This window comes from Tenrec ecaudatus, chromosome 1 (genome assembly GCF_050624435.1).
Source record: "Tenrec ecaudatus isolate mTenEca1 chromosome 1, mTenEca1.hap1, whole genome shotgun sequence".
NCBI lineage: Eukaryota > Metazoa > Chordata > Mammalia > Afrosoricida > Tenrecidae > Tenrec > Tenrec ecaudatus.
Genome location: NC_134530.1, coordinates 257,871,215 through 257,891,846, shown reverse-complemented (window position 1 = coordinate 257,891,846; position 20,632 = coordinate 257,871,215). Strand labels below are relative to the sequence as shown.

The window sequence follows — 20,632 nt, the reverse complement described above, 5'->3', positions numbered from 1 at the left end:
TAGAATACAAGAAAACTCATATATCATTGATGCTGCAGCATGGTCTTTTTTTAGGGACCATCTGCCCATATAACCTCAAACTTCAATGCCATTAAAGGCAAGGAGAATGGAGCATGCATGCAGATACATGGCAACCATGCCTCTCAGTGGGACCCTGTTTCTAGAACCTAGTAACCAAGTGGAGAAGACAAAGCATCAAGGGTTTACCAAACATAGATCCCCACCCCCTTCGGCCATCCCTGGGAGTAGCATTTGTGTGAGAAAGGCCAAAGGAAGGCTTTCTGGGAAAGCAAAGAGTTCCCTTTCCTGGGATCAGCAGTGCAGAGCCTCCTTTCTGTACCTATTGCTATCTTCCTGTAAAGTAAGGTAGGACCCTATGGAATGGACAGAAATTCTGCTTGGGCCAAGATTGAGTATATGTTGTTTGCCTGCATGAGGAACCTCACAGATCATCTCAAAGGGGCTATTCTTCCACCACTGCTTTTCTGCCCACTGCACCTGCCCTCCTTGGTTTACTGGTTGGTTTCGATTGTAGCCAGTGAAAAAAGACAGATGTGGGCAGAGGGAACTGTCCAGAGTAGAATGGAGCAAAGGATGTAAAAGCCCCTCCCCCACACTCTAGCCTCCGAGAAAAGTATAATTTTCATGCCTCCCCTGTGGACAGTATCTCTTGGACATGCAGGTCAAGACCACACACCTTAGAATCCTCCAGATCTGAACTTGGAATCTACCTTGTCCTCTACTAGCTGTGGCATCCTGGGCAACAGCCGAGGTGTGTAACATCCCCAAGTTAGGATGTGCATGATCTCTACCTCCTTGGGCTAGAAGAATGCACAATTCTATCCAACAGGAGCAAGTAGAATTCCTTTTGGAACCAGGTATCCCGGACCCAAACACCTTGGAGATTGCCGGTAACTCCATCCAAGATCCAGTGTGCTAACTCAGATAACAGCCTTGGTCAGCAGGAGCAAGAGCTATTATTTGGTTCCCTGCACCCAGCTACCTCTTCAGTCTGCAGGGCATCACCCAGGTGCCCTACCCTGTCAGATATATTATTATTATTTCCCTGCCTTTGTTTTTGTTTCTTTTTCTGCTTTCCTTTCTTTTCTTCTGTGTCCCCCCTCTTGCCTTCTTTTTCTTTTGTCATTTGTTTCTTTTCTATTTCAAAACTCACATTTTTATTTTTAGCCAGAGAAAAACAATTTATCGGTAGCCATGTCACCTCCCCTTTGCCCAATATAAATATTCTCCTAGTTCACAGGAATGCAGGGCCTGCCACTTGCTCAGGGGGCCAGAATTGTATGTATGTCACTCCACAGCCATCAGGAACAAGGCATTTCTTAGCAACAAGGTCTTCAAATTCATCAACATTGTACTTGGTAAAGCCCCACTTGGAGATGTGGATCTTCTGGTGTCCAGGGAACTTTAACTTGGCTCTACATAGGGCCTCAATCACATGCTCCTCATTCTGAACCTTGGTGAAGATGGACACAATGACTTGGTAAGTGTGGACTCTGACCACAGTACCCTGTGGGTTCCGAAAGGCACCTCTCATTCCTATCTGGAGCTTATCAGGCCCTGAGCAGGACAACATCTTGTTGATGCCTATGATGTGGAAGGGTTGAAATCACAAGTGGATGTGGAAGCCGTGTTTGCTGCAACTTTTCACCATTTATTTGTCGGCACAGTTGTTGGCACAATTATGGCTTCCAAGGCTTCTGAAGAGAGCTGCTCATATTCATCAGACACCCTGTGCCCACAGGGTGGGAGCTCATCAACTGTGGCCTTCTTCTGACCCAAATCAAAGTTGTGAATCTTGGTATCAAGGCACCTCAATAGAAGCAAGACTTCGAATAAGACTTGTTCTTACAGTAACAGTAACAATAGTGGGGCGGCGGCCCAACATGGTGGCTCAATCTCTGGTTCTGGCAATGGCTGGAGCTCTAGTGGCAACTGGTTCTTTGGCAAGGCTCAACAGAGGAAAAGCCTCATTTAAAATTATTATTATCTTTCCTTTCCCACTGTGTTAGTCTGGGTTGACTAGAGAAATATATTCATAGACACTCATATGTGTGTAAGAGAGAACTTTATATCAAAGAGCAATTGTACATTACAAAAACATCCCAGCCCAGTCCAGATCAAGTCCATAAGTCCAATATTACCCCATATTCCTCTCTATACTCACAGAACCATGCAATAATGCTGAATGTAGGAAGATCACAGGCCAGTGGGTGAAAGTCTTGTAGACCCAGTGGTGGTGGAAGGATCTGAGCGCTGGCCTGGGTCTCCACGTGGCTCTTCCTGCTCCAGGGCTCTGGCTCCATCGCTGTGTCTCCATGTGGCTTGTCAACAGGAATGTCTCACAGGGAGTGTCCGTGTTTATCTGGCCTCCAGTCAGCTCTTTATTTCTATCGTGCCTCCAAATGAGGTCATCAAGTTGTTACTTGATTGACAAGCTAAACTCCACCACTAACACTCCTACTAGTCTCAAATTGGCATCAGATTATGTAACTGCCACACCCACTCAGCCTACTTTTGGCTTTTATTTTTGTATTTTCTTCTCTTATTTTTCCTTTTCATTAAGTCTATTATTTTCTCGTTTTTCTTGCTGTTTGTTTTCAATCTCTTTTTATTTTTCTTTTAAAAATTACTTTATTTTTCTATTGTTTGTTTTTGTTTCTCTCTCCCTCTTTCTCTCTCTATCCCACCCAGAAGGAAATAGAAAATGTACTCAACACTGCTCAGCCACTAACTTCACATTTCTCAGTACCGCCTAATCATTGATAGACATTGTCTAACATCATCCCACCCACTTTCAACTGTGCTACACAAACAACAAATTGAGAGCTACGCATACATTCCTGTCCTCTATCAGATCCACCAGGAGACAAGTGGTGAGCCCTTCACAAACAAGCCAATATGCAATCACCAATTACATGTAAAGACAACAACACTACAATGTCTTCAAGACATTAGACAACTTCAGTTCACACACACACACACACACACACACAGACTGAACAAAAATAAGAGCCACAAAAACTTCCTGAGGAAGAAATGGTACTGGGAAATGTTATAAAGTATTCAAAAGAATGACATTTTGGTACTTTTAATGGAAGGAGATAAAATTTGAGAAAGCTGCAATTAAAAGCAAGGAAGACACAGCAAAAAAATATATTTACTTTAGAAGAATTCAGGAAAACACTACAAGACCAAATTGAAAAGAAAAATAAAACAGAAACTTACAAAAGCAGCAAATAGAAATTCAGGAGATTAATGCTAAGCCTTCAGAAATTAATGGTTTATTGAAAGGATGGAGGAGTAGAATTGGATCAATGGAAGATATATTTAGTAAGGTTAAGGATAAATCCCTCAATATTTATCTGTTAAGAGAACAATCATAAAAATGTAAAAATGAAGAAAATATAATAATTATATGGGGGAATCATTAGGAAGAACAACTTATGTGTTATCATAATTCCAGAAAAGTAAGAGACAAAAAAGAGCAGAGTATAGCAAAGTGTGGTGAAGAAATCAGATGGTATCTAGCTTCCAGAATGGATAGCACTGTACACAACTCATTTTAAAGGCAATTTAACCATGGTAGGTGATGTTGTAGAATTGATTGTGGTTATGATTGTGCTATTCCTCTTGATATGATCGAACAATTGAACTATTGAATTGTATATTTGGATTAGGTGTCAATGCAAAAGTAAAAATAAAGACTAGCACTGAGTCTTAAAAGTTTGTCTTAAAATAAGTGGTCATCTAATTGATGTGTCAACTAAGTCCACACAGAAAAAGCACATTAGCCTATGTGGACCAAGGATTGTAAATAATAAAATCCAAATCCAGAGTAAAGGACATTATTGAAAATTAAATTCTGAACATTTGGTTTACAAAAAGCTATGGATGACCGTAAAAATCCAAAATTCATTTGTACAGTCACCATGTGGATTAAACCTTCAGAGAATCCCTTCTGGCCAAAGACCAAGGATGTAAGTAGCCTGGCTAACAGACTGCATTGTAAAATGGGTTAACGCAGATGTGGTTAGGTTAACATATAACACCTTATCATGTGATCTCCCTTTTAAGCCATTTTAAATGTATGTATTATCTGATTTCTTATTTATTGAGGTCTTTCTCTGTTTAATTTGTCATTGCTGTGGGTGGTGGTTATTTTGTATTTGTTTCTATTTTATTTAGTATGTTTTTCTGTATATAAAATCAAGAATAGGTAAATCTATAGAGACAGTAACTGGATTAATAGTTTCCTGAGGGGACGGCAGAGATAGTGGAAATGGGAAGCTCACAATAATAAGCACAAAAAAGAAGGAAGTGTTCTAAAATTAATTGTAGTGGTTGTTACACACACAGCTTAAAAATATAATTGAACTATTGAGATTTATATGTCAAAACATATTTTAAAAACATATAAAAGAGAGCACAGCGACCAATGTAGAATCACCTTCCTGGGGTTTCCATTGTGTGATCACTGTATCTATGGGTGAGGAGGCCAATTCAGAGGATTCTGACGCAAGAACGGGTCACACAGAACCGTAGGGTTCTTTTGTCAGTTTCCTCACAGAAACCTCAGCTGTGTTCACTGCGTGTGCAATCCCCTTTAACAGCACCCACCCATGCCTTACCTCTCTTCTTAGTTGGGAGCATCTGCCAAACACTTCCCCTGCCCCCCCCGCCCCTCCCCCAGGTTCAGTGACTCACCAGCATGGGAAAGTAGCCCAAGACAGTCTGCCTCTCAAGGGCACCTCATGGACACCTGTCCAGACTCTTGGAGACCTGAGATGCTGGAAACCTGGGGACCCACAGAATAGAATCACTCCTCTAATAGCAAAAGCACCACCTGGCTCTCCAGATAGATAACCCCAGCTAGCTAGAAAGGGAACAGCCCCAGTGATACAGAAATAAAACTTGAACCTGAAGTGCAGTGGACCCCAAGAAGTTGTTCTATTGGATCCTATTTTCTTTTGAGAAAGGAAACACAAAACTCCTTTCCCCTCCAGAGAAAAAGACCCTGGCATTTCTGGGTTTCTCAGCAGTTTGCCCACAGACTAGGTAACCTGTGGACATGGGGATCCACTGTCCTTAACCAGAAGCCCCTCCTCCCTGGAGCATGCATGACAATACCCTATTTCCACCCTGGGACAACACATAAGGAGCAGTTAGTTCTGAGTTGTGCAGGAATGTACTGTAAAGGGACTTTCTGTTATAAACACAATAACAGAAGGACTACATAATACACAGGTACACAGGCTAGGTAGAATTGGGGTCATGATAGGGGTGGGGAGGAAGCCTTTAGGAACTAGAGGAAAGTTGTATGTTTCATCGTTGCTACACTGCATTCTGAATGGTTCGTCTCCTTCCCACAACCCTTCTGTTAGGGGATGTCCAATTGCCTGCAGATGGGCTTTGGTTCTCCACTCTGTACTCCCCCTTATTCACAATGATATGATTTTTTGTTCTGGTGATGCATGATACCTGATCCCTTTGACACCTCATGATTGCACAGCTGGTGTGCTTCTTCCATGTGGGTTTTGTTGCTTCTGAGCTAGAAGGCTGCTTGTTTACCTTCAAGCCTTGTTACATTCAAGACCCCAGATGCTATATCTTTTGATAGCCGGGCACTATCAGCTTTCTTCACAATATTTGCTTATACACCCATTTGTCTTCAGCAAATCTGGCTAGACCACAGGATGTACACTGGTACAGATAGGAACTGGAAACACAGGTAATCCAGTACAGTGATCCCTTCAGGACCAGTGGTGAAAGTGGCGATACCAGGAAGGTGGAGGAAGGGTGGGGTGGAAAGGGGGAACTGATTACAAGGATCTACATATAACCTCCTTCCTGGGAGACAGACAACAGAAAAGTGGCTGAAGGGAGACATAGGACAATGTAAGATATGACAAAATAATGATTTATAAATTATCAAAGGTCCATAAGGGAGGGGATAGCTGGGAGGGAAGGGAAAAAATGAGGAGCTAATGCCAGGGGCTTAAGTGGAGAGCAAATGTTTTGAGAATTATGAGGGCAATGAATGTACAAATGTGCTTTACACAATAAATATATGTGTGGATTGTGATAAGAGTTATATGAGCCCCTATTAAAATAATTATACACACACACAGGGTAGATAACTCTGGCAAGTTCAATATAGCCCTCATGTCAATCACCATAACCTCTAGAACCTGATTCCTCCACCTCAGTAACCTACACTATCCTATAACTTACCAAGTAAAATCACATCTCCCATAACCCTCTTCTCCAGTTCATTAAAAATTACTGCGGAGGGAGAGGAAAAAGAGGAGCTGATATCAAGGACCAAAATAGAAATTAAATGTTTAGAAAATAATGATGGTAACATATGTACAAATATGCTTGACACAATTGATGTATGGATTGCTATAAGACCTGTAAGAGCCCCTAATAAAATATCCTTTTAATAAAAAATAATTACTATACCTAACTATACCTAACAGGAAAGCTTCCTTTGACTAACCACCACTCAAAACCGACTGCCCATCACCTATATCCTATTCCTCCTACTCAGCCAACTAATACTCCCTACTTATCGACACACAATATGTTTTCCAGCAGCTATCTGGACCTCCCCTAACCTAGAGACTCTACACATCCCAGAAACCCACGCAGCACCTTCAGCTCAACCACTATGTGGTGTAAACAACAGCCCAAAACAATAGCTACGATGAAAAATCAAAAGAAACCAGTCAATTACCAAAGATGACCCAAGCCCAATGGATTATATAGAGAAAGAATCCCTAGAATTATCAGATAGAGAATATAAGCAAATGATGCTTAGGGCCTTACAAGAAATTAGGAGATCAATCCTGAAAGCAGATGGAAATACTAGAATCCTCACACCGAAGGGAAAACAAGGAGTTAAGGAATGATATAGCATAATAAAGAACAAGGTACATGATCTGACCAATGAAATGGGAAAAAATGGAAAATCTAATCAGCAAGCTTGAGAATAACCAAGCAAATGAGAGAAAGAATCAAGCAAAAAAGCAAAAGAATCTGAAGAAAGTCTGGATTTGATATGGGATACCATGAAGTAAAACAATATTAGAATTATTGGGATGTCTGAATGGGAAGAAACAAATAAGCCTACAGTTAAAATAGAAGGGGAATTCTTGGAAGAAAAATCTCCCAATATCACAAAGGAGGAAATTATAGCCATTGAGGAAGCAAAGAGAACACCAATTAGATTACCCCCCTCCCCCACACACACACAGATAAAATGTCAAGACATATAGGAAAAGGGGGGGGGGTGTCATGAAAGCAGCTAGAGAGAGAAAAAGTAGTCACCTACAGAGGTAAACAGATGAGAATAAGCTCAGACCTCTCTGCAGAGCCCATGCTGGAAAGAAAAAATTGGAGCAACATATTTCGTAAATTGAAAGACAACAATTGCAATCAAAGAATACTTTGTCCAGCAAAGTTGAAGGAGAAATAAGAATTTTCTTTAATAAGGAAACATTTAGAGAATTTGTATAAACAAAACCAGGATTACAAAAAATACTTTCCAGTTCATAATGGGCAGAAAATCAACAATTGTGACACCCAAAGATGAGACCACAACAGGGTGTAACACCACCCAGAAAACCACACCCTGAAAACAGTACTCAAAACTTTAAGATCTAGTGGAGAAATGAAGACAAGAATAAGACACACACACACACACACACACACACACACTTATAAAAGGGAAAGAAAGGAAAACATCAAACACAAATAGTACAGGACAACGGTGACTCATCCACATTTAGATTTAATTACACGGAATGTTAATGGTCTAAACACACCAGTTAAAAACAAAGTAATCTAGTTTAGACAACAAAATCCATCAATCCTCTGCCTTCAAGAGATGCATTACAAATTCACAGACAAAATAGACCCAGAAGCAAACTCTGGTGAAAGATTTGCCAAGGTAAAGGCAGGGAAAAAAAGCAGGGTGGCAATACTAATCTGTAACAAAATAGACTCAAAATACATGATTTAACAGGAGACAAGAATGGGTATTGATGCTTAAGAGATCAATAGACCAAGAAATCATAAACATAAATATATGTACCCAAGGACAGACCTTCAAAATTTACCAACCAAATCTCCAATAGATGAAAAGAGAAATCACAGGATAAATAAATATAGTAGGTGATTTCAATATACCACTCTCAAAGAAATATAGATGAACAGGTAAGAAACTCAATAAAGAAACAGAAGAGCTGAACAAAGCAATCAAACAACTCAACCTTAGATCAGTGGTTCTCAACCTTCCTAATGCCACAACCCTTTAATAGAGTTCCTCAAGTTGTGGTGACCGCCCCCCCAACCATAAAATCATTTTCATTGCCACTTCATAACTGTAATTTTGCTACTGTTATGAATTGTAATGTAAATATCTGATGTGCAGGATGTATTTTCATTGTTACAAATTGAACATAATTAAAGCATAGTGATTAAAGCATTAACCCAATAATTATAATTCATGAAGTGTTGTTTTACCTCCAATACTGCTGCTTTCAACACAGTAGCTGCTTTTAACAGAGTAGCTGCTTTCAGCATAACAGCTACTTTCTACACAGTAGCTGCTCTCTACCCAGTAGTTGCTCTCTACACATATATGACTGGTTCACATAAAGACATTATGGTGCCAACCCTGTCACATATACCTGTATTTATATGGGGTGTATGTGATGGGGTTGGTGCAATGTCATCACACTGGGTACACATTATGTGGGCATATCTGCATGTGGGCAGACCTGCCTGCAAACAGATAGAGGAGTGGTGTCTTGGTTCCTAAGATCATCGGAGGAAATATTTGTTTTCCAATGGCCTTAGGTGACCCCTTTGAAAGGGTCATTCAACCCCCAAAGTAGTCGCAACCCACAGTTGAGAACCGCTGTCCTTGATATTTACAGAGCTCTCCAAACAAAAGCAAAAAATATACACATTCTTCTCTAATGCACACAGCTCACATTCTAAAATAGACCACAAGCTGGGATATAAGGCAGGTTTGAGAAAATTCAAACACACAAAGATCATTCAAACCACCTTCTCTGACCATAGTACCAAAAATTGGAAATCAACAACAACAAAATCCACAAAGACAAACACTTGGAGAGTCAACAACACACTTCTCAAAAAAGAATGGCAACAGCCTAAGTTAGAGAGAAAATTAGGAATTTCCTAGAAACCAATGAGAATAACAACACAATATGTCAAACCTATGGGAAACAGCAAAAGCATTTATCAGAGGTCATTTCATTTATTTATATAAATTGAACACATGAAAAAAGAGGAGAGAATCATGGTCAGCGTCTGTACACAGCACCTCCAGGAATTAAAGCAGAGTCAACAGCGTAATTTTTTCAAAGGAAAAATAAAAGAAATTATAAAAATTAGAGCAGAAATAAACGAACTGGGAAACAAGAAAAATGAGGGGGACATCAACTAAGCGAAGTTGGTTCTTTGAAAAGATCAACAAGACTAGACAAACCTCTAACAAACTTAACAATGAAAAAGAAGGAGCAGATGACACTATCTAGAATTAGGGATGAAATAGGGGAAATCACAACAGACCCTAAAGAAATAAAAATATCAATAATGTAGTACTGTGAAACACTGTATTCCCATGAATTCATTAATTAGGAGGGCATGGATAAATACCTAGAAAAATCACTCTCTTTCCAAATAAATGTATATGAACATTAAGCACTTGAACAGACCCATAACAAAAGAAGAAATAGATTAGATCATCAGGAAATTCCCAACTAAAATAGCCTTGATCCAGGTGGCTTCACAGGAGAATTCTATCAAGCATCCGGAGAAGAGCTGACACCAATTCTTCCAGAACCTAGAAAGGGCCAGCAAGCTCCCAAATCTTTCTATGGTATCAGCATAACCCCGATACCAAAACCGGGCAAAGACCCCACAAGGATAGAGAATTACAGACCGATATCTGATTCCAAAATTCCTCAAGAAAACCCTGGCCAATAGAATCCAACAACATATCAAAAAATACTACAGGGGAAGGTAGACAGTGGTCGATTTAAGATAGGAAATTAATGAAAATTTGCAATTTATCAAGGGGTTGTGAGGGTGAGAGGTGGGGGTGAGAAGGTAAAAAGAGGAGCTGGTACCAAGAGTTTAAATAGAATGCAAATGGTTAGAAAATAATGATGACAGCATATGTACAAATATTCTTGATACAATATGGATTGTTATAAAAGCTGTCAGAGCCCCCAGTAAAATGATCTTAAAAAATAAAAATAATAATATATCGTGACCGAGTAGGATTCATATCTGGGAGTCAGGGATGGTTCAACATTCGAAAAGCAGTTAATGTAATCCACCACATTATCAAGAAAGAAGATAACAACATATGATCATATCAACTGATGCAGAAAAGCATTTGATGACATTCAATACCCATTGGTAATAAAAGCTCTCAAGAAGTAAGGATTTGAAGAGAAAATCCTCAATACAATAAAGGCCATATACGGAAAACCATTGGCCAATATCACACTCAATGGAGAAATGCTGAAAACATTTCCACTGAATATGAGATCCCCACAAGGCTGTCTCCCTTAGCCCCACTTTTATTAAACATTGTGCTAGAAAGCCTAGCCAGGACCATTAGACCATGGCAAGGAATCAAGGGAATCAAATTTGGCACAGAGAAGTGAAACTTTTGCTATTTGCAGATGATAATTTGATATAGTAAAGTTGTACCGAGAGCGGTGAACTGCTGGTAGGTGGACAAAAAAGGTCTTACTACATCAATGCCCTGTATACTGCATTAAGATATGTATCATTCCTGAAAACTGGTGATGGACAGTCTGTTTTATTTTGTTCATGCTTGTTTATATTAGGGTGTACTCAGGGTGGCTATGTCATTGGGGGTCACCCTCTTGAAGAGGTTTGGAGGCATGGTACGGGGTGGATGGGGGGAGACAAAAAGGGAGACAGTGTCAAGGAGACCGGGAAGGAAAAGTACTTTGAAAACTGTTTACAGAGCAATTGGACAATTTTATTTGACAAGATTGAACTATGGAATAATATGATATATATTAGCTCCCAAGTAATAACAAATTAAAAGAAAAGAAAAAGCAACAGCAAACAAAACAAAAACATAGGTCAAGTATTGGGCTTTGGGCTCACACCAAATCTGAGCTCCAATTTAAGAACAACTAGTTATAACATCATGGCCCTGCTCATTACTAGCCCTCAGGAAAGGAACACAGAAGACGTCGGTGCTATAGCAAAATATGGTGAAGAACTTAGATGTTACCCAGCTACCCAATAAAATAGCATCTGGGGTCTTAAAGGCTGTTTCCAAACAAGCAGACATCTAAGTGAGATGTCAACTAAGTCCACATGGAAGAAGCAAACCGTGATCAGTCACCGAAGGATTGTAAATCATATCATCCAAAATCAAAGGAAAGACTGGTAACAGAGGGTAAATTGTGAGAATCTGGTGTGCAGAAGGCTGTGGCTGACAGTTCGAGCCCAATATTCATTTGTGAGAACTGCATAGGAGAGAAGTCTCTGGAGAACTCCCTTTATCTACAACTGAGGGATGGGAGGAAAGTGGTCACTAAACAGAGTGCTTTGGAGAGATGAGTACAGAAGATCAAAGTCATGAATCTGACTTGAATAGTCAAAACTCTGCCACGAGATTCCCCCTAAGATGCATGCTGGACCTGATCTGGCTTCCAAATTTTTGTGTAATTTTGGTTTGTATTTTTCTTATTAGAGTGTATCTCAGAGGAAATACACCCAAGTCCATTTTAATGTAGAACGATGGTTCTTAAGCTAGAACTAAGTAATTTCCAGGAAAGCTTCAAAGAAAATTAATAAACCTCATCAAAATTAAGAAGAGGGAAGTCACTCTTCCTGTAGCGGCCTGAGGAGATCTGCCAAAATGGTTCGCTACTCACTTGACCCAGCAACCCCCCCAAATCCTGCAAATCCAGAGGGTCGAAACTCCTTGTCCACTTCAAGAACACCTGTGAAACTGCCCAGGCCACCAAAGGCATGCTTATCCAGAAAGCCACCAAATACTTGAAAGATGTCACCGCAGAAGCAGCGTGTGCCCTGCCGACAGTGCAATGGTGGAGTTGGCAGGGGTGCTCAGGCCAAACTGTGGGGTCGGACCCAGGGTCGGTGGCCCCAAAAGAATGCTGAATTGTTGTTTCACATGCTTAAAAATGCAGAAAGTCATGCTAAATGTAAGGGTTTCAACGGGGATTCTCTGGTCATTGAGCACATCCAGAATGCACCGCTAGACTTACAAAGTTCACGGTCTGATCAATCCACACATGTGCTCCGCCCACCACACTGACCTGATCCTGACTGAGAAGGACACATTGTTCCTGAACCAGAAGAGGAGGCTGCACAGAAGAAAAAGATCTCCCAGAAGAAACTGAAGAAGCAAACACTCATGGCTCAGGAATAAATGAAGATTAAAATAATAAAAGTTTTTAAAAGTCAAGAAATTTAGTAACCACCAAAGCAGCGACAATGAAAGAACAAGAAAATGCACAAATACAATGAACTCAGAATTAAAATTATGTGACACAAAGAAATAATCAGCAACCACACACAGCAAATTACAGCAATGAAGGCATATCTACTGATATTTATGCATAATATCAATGCTTAAATGAACCAATCAAGAGGCAGAGAGTAGGAGACTGGATTTTTTTTAAAGTACCCACTAATATGGATTCTACACGACACACATGTTAGACACAGGACAATATAGACTCAAATAGAAGGATGGGGTGAAATCAAGGTAATGGGAATCATAAAAGGACAGGAGTAGCAATATTATTTTCTGATAAAATGGACTGTATGCCAAAATTCATCAATAAGAACCAAGGAAAAACATTATATAATGGACAAGAGGACATAGCCATAATGAATATATATGCACCCAATGAAAGAGGCTCAATGTATATAAGGCAAACGCTAGCAGAGTTGAAGAAATAAACAATTCTAAGATAGAAGAAGACTTTGGTTTTATATACTGGTACTATTCACCGTGAATGTTTTTTCATGCCTCATTTTTCCATTCCTACCATTTTTTCCTAATACTTGAAGAGAAAGTACATTTATTACATTAACCCAATCAGGTACTCACATAAGCAATTTGACCGAATGTTGGATCTGTTATTTCCTCCACAATCTGGCCTTGAAAATTCAGATCTACTAATTCCTCCTATATTAAAGTTCAGTCTTATACCTAATGCCACCACTAACATCAACATCACCTGGAATATTAGTCATTCGTGTTACACGATGGCTGCGCCTTGAACTGTTGACCCAGCCTCAGGTACCATGCTTTAATCTATCCCAAATTATAGAAAGAATACAAAATTATTCTAGGGAAGAATGAATCTTTCTTCATCATAGTTCCCAAAATGACTTTCCAGTCAGTACAGGTAATAAGACTATCAAATTGCCTTAAAGTAAATAAAATAGATTTAAGCAACTTGTCCCTCCTTGTATATCAGACTCTGAAACCCACTAATGTGTGTCCATTTGCTACAATTCTTTAGCAGAAAATTGGCTTTAGCAAGTCAATCCAACCGTTGCCTATCATCACTATTATACCAAATTCACAATTATACCAAAAGTCACTTGGCCTGCCTTCCTTAAGGGCATGGTATTCTTGTGTGGCGGATGAAATTATCCCACAGTAAATGGAACCCTCATGCCTAGGCACTACGCTGCTTACATAGTTGGAACACGATGGGTCCGTGCAGGGTTGCTTTAGACATCCGCTCTTCTAATGAAAACGTACATTAGGATGTGATTTAAATATACTCATTCAGACATCGAGAGACTTTTAGCTTTCAAACCTGAGATGGGGTGTGTACTCCTCCAAACACTGTTACCCAACTACGGGTCCCCAACTACGGCATTCTTCAGCTTGAAAAACCGATGAATCGCTTGTGTGCTATAATAGCATAGGTGGCTGGCGACTTTGCATACGCAGTGTCAGCTCCACAGAAATCTTTAGAATCCTTTATTAAGGTGTGTTTAATAATAGGATAATTCTTTATTTCCTTCTAGCCCAACAAGGAGTCCGCCACATTCCTAATATCTCCATGGAAAATAATAGAGGAGAAATAGAACAAGAGCGACCAGAATTTGAAAAAACAATCAGAGAGCTACAGTCATGGCCTCTTATGCCTAACTCTCATTTTTGAGATGTCTTTAATTAATTACCCTATGGTATTGGCTCATGGGTGGACTCTATATAATGAATTAGGTTAATCATGATGAATATAATAATTACTATGGTTTTAATGAACTGTTAGAGGAAATACCTGTTTAATACTTGTAACCAAAGTGTACTCCCCAAGAAACTAATTCTTAGAGGAGATGGACCTGACACTTTGAGTTAACTTTGGATGGGACTTGTTCCACCCATGCATCAGCTTGAGTCACCATAGCAAAGGTTCTGAGCCATGGCATAGTGAAAAGGTGATGTGAGATCTAACTTACTAAAATGATCATTTCAACAAGAAGCCTATGCAGAAGAAAACACTCTTAAAATGGTGACCTCCACAGGAATTCATGATCAGATAGGTTAAGTGTGAGAGAGCACTCTAATATTTATTGATGCCCTTGACATAACTATGGCCAACAGAGATTTGAATTGTATTCCTCTTTATTTTAGAGCCCCATATCTGTGATTTTAGATTATGTGACCTATGAGAACACTTTTGAACAAAATAATTTGCTTTGCAACATTCTATTGTGGCCCATCCGGATTATTACAGTAACCAACTCTGAAACACAGCCCGTCGTAGCTCTGATAGATTTCTTTGCCAAAAGAAATTCTTGAAAAATTAGTCTTATACAGCATTGGTTAAAAAAAAAAGAAACAGTATTATCAGCATATAATTCACAAGTCATACAATTCAATACTTCAATTATATTCAGAATTGCCCAATCATTATCATAATCAATTTTGAAGCATCTTCTTCCTTCTTATAATCATATTAGCTCCCAACTTCCTCTGCCACACCCATAAGAAACCAATAAACTTTGTTACTCGATAGATTCGCCTATCCTGGATTTCATAGTAAAAAAACAACATTTTTTTAAAGCAACTAACAATAACAAAGTAAACCAGAAAAAACCTCAATAGAAAAGAAAGGAGAAAATATTATTCTTAGGTGCCCTCAAGTCTGTTCGGACCCACCTGCAAGACAGAAGGAAACACTGTCTGGTCCTGCCCCATCCTCACAATTGTTCCTGTGCCTGATCCCATGGTGACAGCCACTGTGTCAGCCCATCTCACCGAGGGCCTTCCTCTGTTTTGCTGCCCAACCACTTTACCAAGCTTGCTGTCCTTCCCAGGTACTGGTACCTCCTGACAGCATGCTTAAAGTATTTGAGATGAAGTCTTGCCATCGTCACTAAGAAAAACACGGCCATCATTCTTTGTCCTTTTAGCAGTCCATGGTATTTTCAATATTCTTCTCCAGCACCACCATTCAAGGCATCAAGTCTTCTTTGGTCTTCCTCATTCAATGTCCAACTTTCGTTCACATGCTTATGAGGCAATTGAAAATACCATAGCTTGTGTCAGGTGCCCCTTAATCCTCAAAGTAACATCCTTGATTTACAATCCTCTAAACAGGTCTTGTGCAGAGCATTCTAAAGTCAATTTTGGCAGATGTGGTTAGATCAAAATGTAATATCTTATCCTTTGACCTCCATTTTGACTCATTTTAAATCTGTTTCAGATTTTTTGGTTTTATTTTGTTTTCTTTTGTTAACTGAAGGGGAGATAGACACACGTATTAAACCCCTGGTGAATCTCCTGTGACCATGAACCAGAGACGTTCTGCCTTGGGAACATGCAGAATGCATTGGAAAGTGGATTGTTGCAGATGCCGTAAGGTTAACATTTACCATCACATCATTTGATCTCCCTTAGAAGCCATTCAGATTTGTTCTGATTTTTAGTATTTTCTGCTTTCTTTTTGATTGAAGTTTGTATCTCTTTTACTGTGTTATCCTTGTTAGTTTTGGTTTTTTGGTGTGTGTGTGTGTGTGTGTGTGTGTGTGTGTGTGTGAAATGTTTTGTGTGTAGGAAATCCAGGATAGGCAAATCGATAGAGACAGTAACTGGATTAATGGTTTCATGGTGGTAAGGCAGGGGAGGTGGGGGAAATTGGGAGCTAATAACAATGGGAACAAGAATGAAGATGTCTTAAAACTGTGGTAATTATTGTAAAAGTCTTCTTGATGTGATTGAACTATTGCATTGTTTGATATCTGAATTATGTGCCAATAAATCTGCTGGAAAACTATTTGAAATTTTAAAATAAAGCGGTCTTGTGCAACAGATTTACCTTATGTAACTTGTCTCTTGATCTCTTGACTGCAGCTTCCACGCGCATTGATTGTGGACCCAAGTAAGACAACATTCCTGACACCTTCAACTTTTCTCCATTTATCATGATGTTACCTATTGGTCCATTTGTGAGGATTTTGATTTTATTTACACTGAATTATAACTGATACTGAAGACTGCAACCCTTGGTTTTCATCAACAAGTGTTTCAGATCCTCCTTACTTCAGCAAGCAAGGTTGTGTCATCTTCATATCTCAGCTTATTGATAAGCCTTCCTCCAATTTTGATGCCATTTTCTTCTTCATGTAACACAGCTTCTCTGATTATTTCTTCAGCATACAGATTGAAAAGTACAGTGAGAGGATAAACCCCGTCACACCTTTTTCTCATTTTAAGCCATGCAGTATTCTCTAGTTCTGTTTGTACAACTGCCTCTTGATCCATGCACAAGTTCCACAGGAACACAATGAAGTGTTCTGGCCTTCCACGTCTTCGCAAGGCGATCCAGTTTGTTATGAATGACAAAGTTGAATACCTTGGCATATTTAATAAAACACAAGTAAACATCTTTCTGGTATTCAAGATACAATATCCACCTGACTTCAATAATTATATGTCTTATTCCACATTCTCTTCTGAATCTGGGCCGAACCCCTGTCAATGTACTGCAGAAAGTGTTGTTAAATGATCTGCAGGAAACTTTGGGGACAGGGGGACATTTATTTTCTTTTAAAATTTATTATTAAATGGGAGTTAATATATATCTTATTGCTCCATAATTCAATCACACCAAGCAGTATTGTACAATTGCCACCATAATCAGTTTCCAAACATTCTTTTTCTTCCTAGACTCCTTGATACCATCTCCTTTTTACCCGCTCCCTGCCACCACCACTGTACCACCCCCCAAAACCTTTATTCTACTTGCTGTTCCTATAGGTTCATCATGACCCCTTGATAAATGATAAATTATTATTATTTTCATATCTTATACCGACCACTGCCCCCTTTCATCCATGTTTCTGTTATCCGACCCCCTGGGGGTGGGGTGAAGGTTATACATCAAGCATTTCATCAGTTCCCCTTTCCTCCTCTCCTCCCCCACCTTCTCCTTACCCTCCTGGTATCGCTACTCCCACTATTTGGTCTTCAGCAATCATCCTGGGCAGGTGAGCATCACAGAAGGACAGGCTGTTAGAACAAAGTATTGTTGCATTGAGGGAGGGCTTAAGCAAAGGCCCAAAGTCCAGCCACTTCCTCAGTATATTGCCATATAAATATATGTACCTATGCCAATACCTCTATTTTTATGAAAGAATATATTTATATAAGTACACACCAATGTTTATATCTCTATTCATAGCTTTGCTCCAAGACCTTTCCTCTATTTCCTTTTACCTTCCTCCTGCCCCACCATCACGCTCACTCTTCTTCTGCCTTTTAGTAATTCCGCTCAGCTAGATTGCTGTTGCTCCAACATCCCCAGGATCTCTATACCCTCCTCATTGTTGCTTTTAATTCCCTGGTTGTTCCCCTGTCTATGGCGTTGTTTGCTCACTGCTCCCTTCCCATGCCTCTTCCTCCTCCAGAATGATGGGTCCCATTTCTTTCTCCTTGGGCTTGTGCCCATGCCTGTCTTATGAAGGTAGGCAAAACAACAATAACAGAGACAAAACAAAAAGACTGCCTTCACTTTAATTTCTGCTGCTGAAATTCCGTCTTGTCCCCAAACATGCTTTGGCTTAAGCTCTTGGCCTGTTGGTGTCTTCTGAGGCTCTGAGAGAGGAATGGATCCGTGTGTCTGTCCTAGCTCTGGCAGTCGCTAGCAATCCAGTGCACTCCTTTGATGAACTTTCACAAGTTGTCTCCTGGTGTGACTCTGTTTTCTTGTCTGCTTTCGCCTTTTCAAAGACCCTAGAGGGGGTAAGACTTGCCTTTCTCCCAAGCTAGGTGCATTTAAGTTGGCTCCTACTCCCACATGGCCTCCTCATTTCAGCCGATAGCACTTACCAAGGAAGATCTAACTCCCAAACAACGTCACCAGTACAGAGATTCTCACTGCTCTCGAGCCAATTCTGATTCGTAGACAACCCGACAGGACAGAATAGAACTGCTCCTGTGGGTTTCTGGAATTGTAGATCCTTATGGAAATCGAAAGGTTCATTTTTCCCCTTTGAAGTAGCCGGTGATTTCAAAGGATTAACCTTGCAGTTAGCAGCCCGAAACATAACCCGCTTACTCACTCCACTAGAGTGATCTTAGTGCAAGGATTAGGCCTTCAATTGATCTTTTCAGTGAACATGATTTAATCAATTTACACAAAGCATGATGCCACCCAAGCTAGCCTCAGCTGAGGTCCCAAGGAAAGAAAAAAAACACACCGAACCTGTTGATTCTGATTCATGGCAACCTGCTATGTGTCAGAGGAGCTGCTGTGTGCTCCCTGGAGTTTTTGATGGCTGTTTTTCAGAAGTATCCCCCCATGTCTGTCTTCTCTAGTATCCTTGGGTGGTTTCAATCTGGCAACCTTTAGTTATTAGCCAAGTGCAAATCATTTGCTCCACTCAAGGACCATGAGTAAAGAAAGCACTACTCTGGGCTTTGGAGTTGCCTGTCTAAGGCTCTATGCATAAGGTTTACAGTGACTACTTCCTCCAAATCAGCAGCCAATTCCTTCTTCATAGGCGCTTCTTAGTCTGAAGACTCCACCCAAACCTGTTCACTTTGGGTGACCCTGCTGGCATTTGAAATACCACCTCCTTAGCACCCAGCATCACAACAACTCACAAGCACTACAGTACAGCAATCAGACAGACAAGTGGTGGAGAAGGAGAAGTCCCTGGAGAAGGATGCTGTGCTTGGTCAAGCAGAGGGACGAGGAGAGAGAAAGGTCCTCGGTGAGGTGGATTGACACAGTGGCTGCAACACTGGGCTCAAGAATTTGAATAATTGGGAGAATGGGCGCAGGACAAGATAGTGTCTCCTTCTGTTGTGCTAAAGGTTGGAACTGAATAGATGGTACCTAACAACATCTTAGGCTCTCATCCAGTTCTCTCCCTTGCTCACTAGCCAGGTCTACTCTGCTGTGAAGCTTTCTTACTTAGTTCAATTCGAAAGCCCAACAGGCAACCCGGGGGCCCCAGCAGTTAAAATATCCCTAAAATCCAGCAGCTCCGCATTGCATGCCACTGTACCACCATTGGAGCAGAAGAGTGACTTCTCCCATTAGAAAAGCCAAGGTGTTGTTGTTGTTGTTGTTGTTGTTGTTTTGGCCGAATACCATCTGAGTCCCCCTGCACCACTTCATCCTAACATTTGTCAGTTCTCTCTGAGACGATTGTTCTGTGACTCGTGTTTGCCTTTCCACGGTCCGAGACATTCTGGTGGTGGTGAGATTAGCTGTTCATTTTCCCACATGAGACTCCCCCTACCACCTGTCAAAGGTGTCTCAGCCGCCACAATCAGAGAGAACCAGAGAGCAAATCTTTCCCATATTCAGCTCTACTCGCTTTTTCACTTCAAATACAAAGAAAAATGCGTGTTTCTCTTTGAAGGCTGCACCCTTACTCCAAGAGATGATGAACATCACTGGGTGTCTCCCTTGTATAAGACTCCCCTGGGGTCTTAGAGCTGGAATGAAATCCGAGAGCTTACAATCCCATTTAATCTGTTTATAATGGTGGAAACCGACACCTACATGATTCACCCAAGGCCAGCCATCTTATCACAGAAGCATCGAGGGCTAGTGTGCGCCGGGATCTTACCAATGTACCGCAATTGGCAGTTTAAGATAAAGTCATACATTATTTTACCCCACCTCCTACCGAGGTGGCGTAGGGAGTCTGTCCCCCTCTCTCTTTAAATTTGTCAGGGCTTGTGATTCCTTTGACTCAGAGACTGGAAGAGGTGAGGCGATGTGCTGAAGTTCGGTCAGAAAAGGCCATGGCTCATGTCTTCTCTTGGCTGGAACGCTGCTCCTCAGATCCCTGAAACACCATGTAAGAACTCCGACTACCAGGAGGCCTTTAGATTTGGCAGGCCATGTGCACTGTGGCACTTAAATAATCTCCTGTCAACTTGAACGAACGGGTGGAGTCTAGCCTGTCAATCAGGTCATAGCCAATGATGCCCTGTGTGGTCATGGCCTTCTCCTGAGGATTCTGAGAACTCCTGTCTTCCACCCTGGAGGCGGGGCACACACACACTCTC

The 20,632-nt window shown here is 40.6% G+C and overlaps 1 pseudogene; it reads right to left on the bottom strand.

Moving 5' to 3' along the window:
• Positions 1-1,218: 1,218 nt before the first annotated feature.
• Positions 1,219-20,632, bottom strand: part of LOC142440200 (large ribosomal subunit protein uL16-like) — a 139,874-nt pseudogene continuing 120,460 nt past the window's right edge.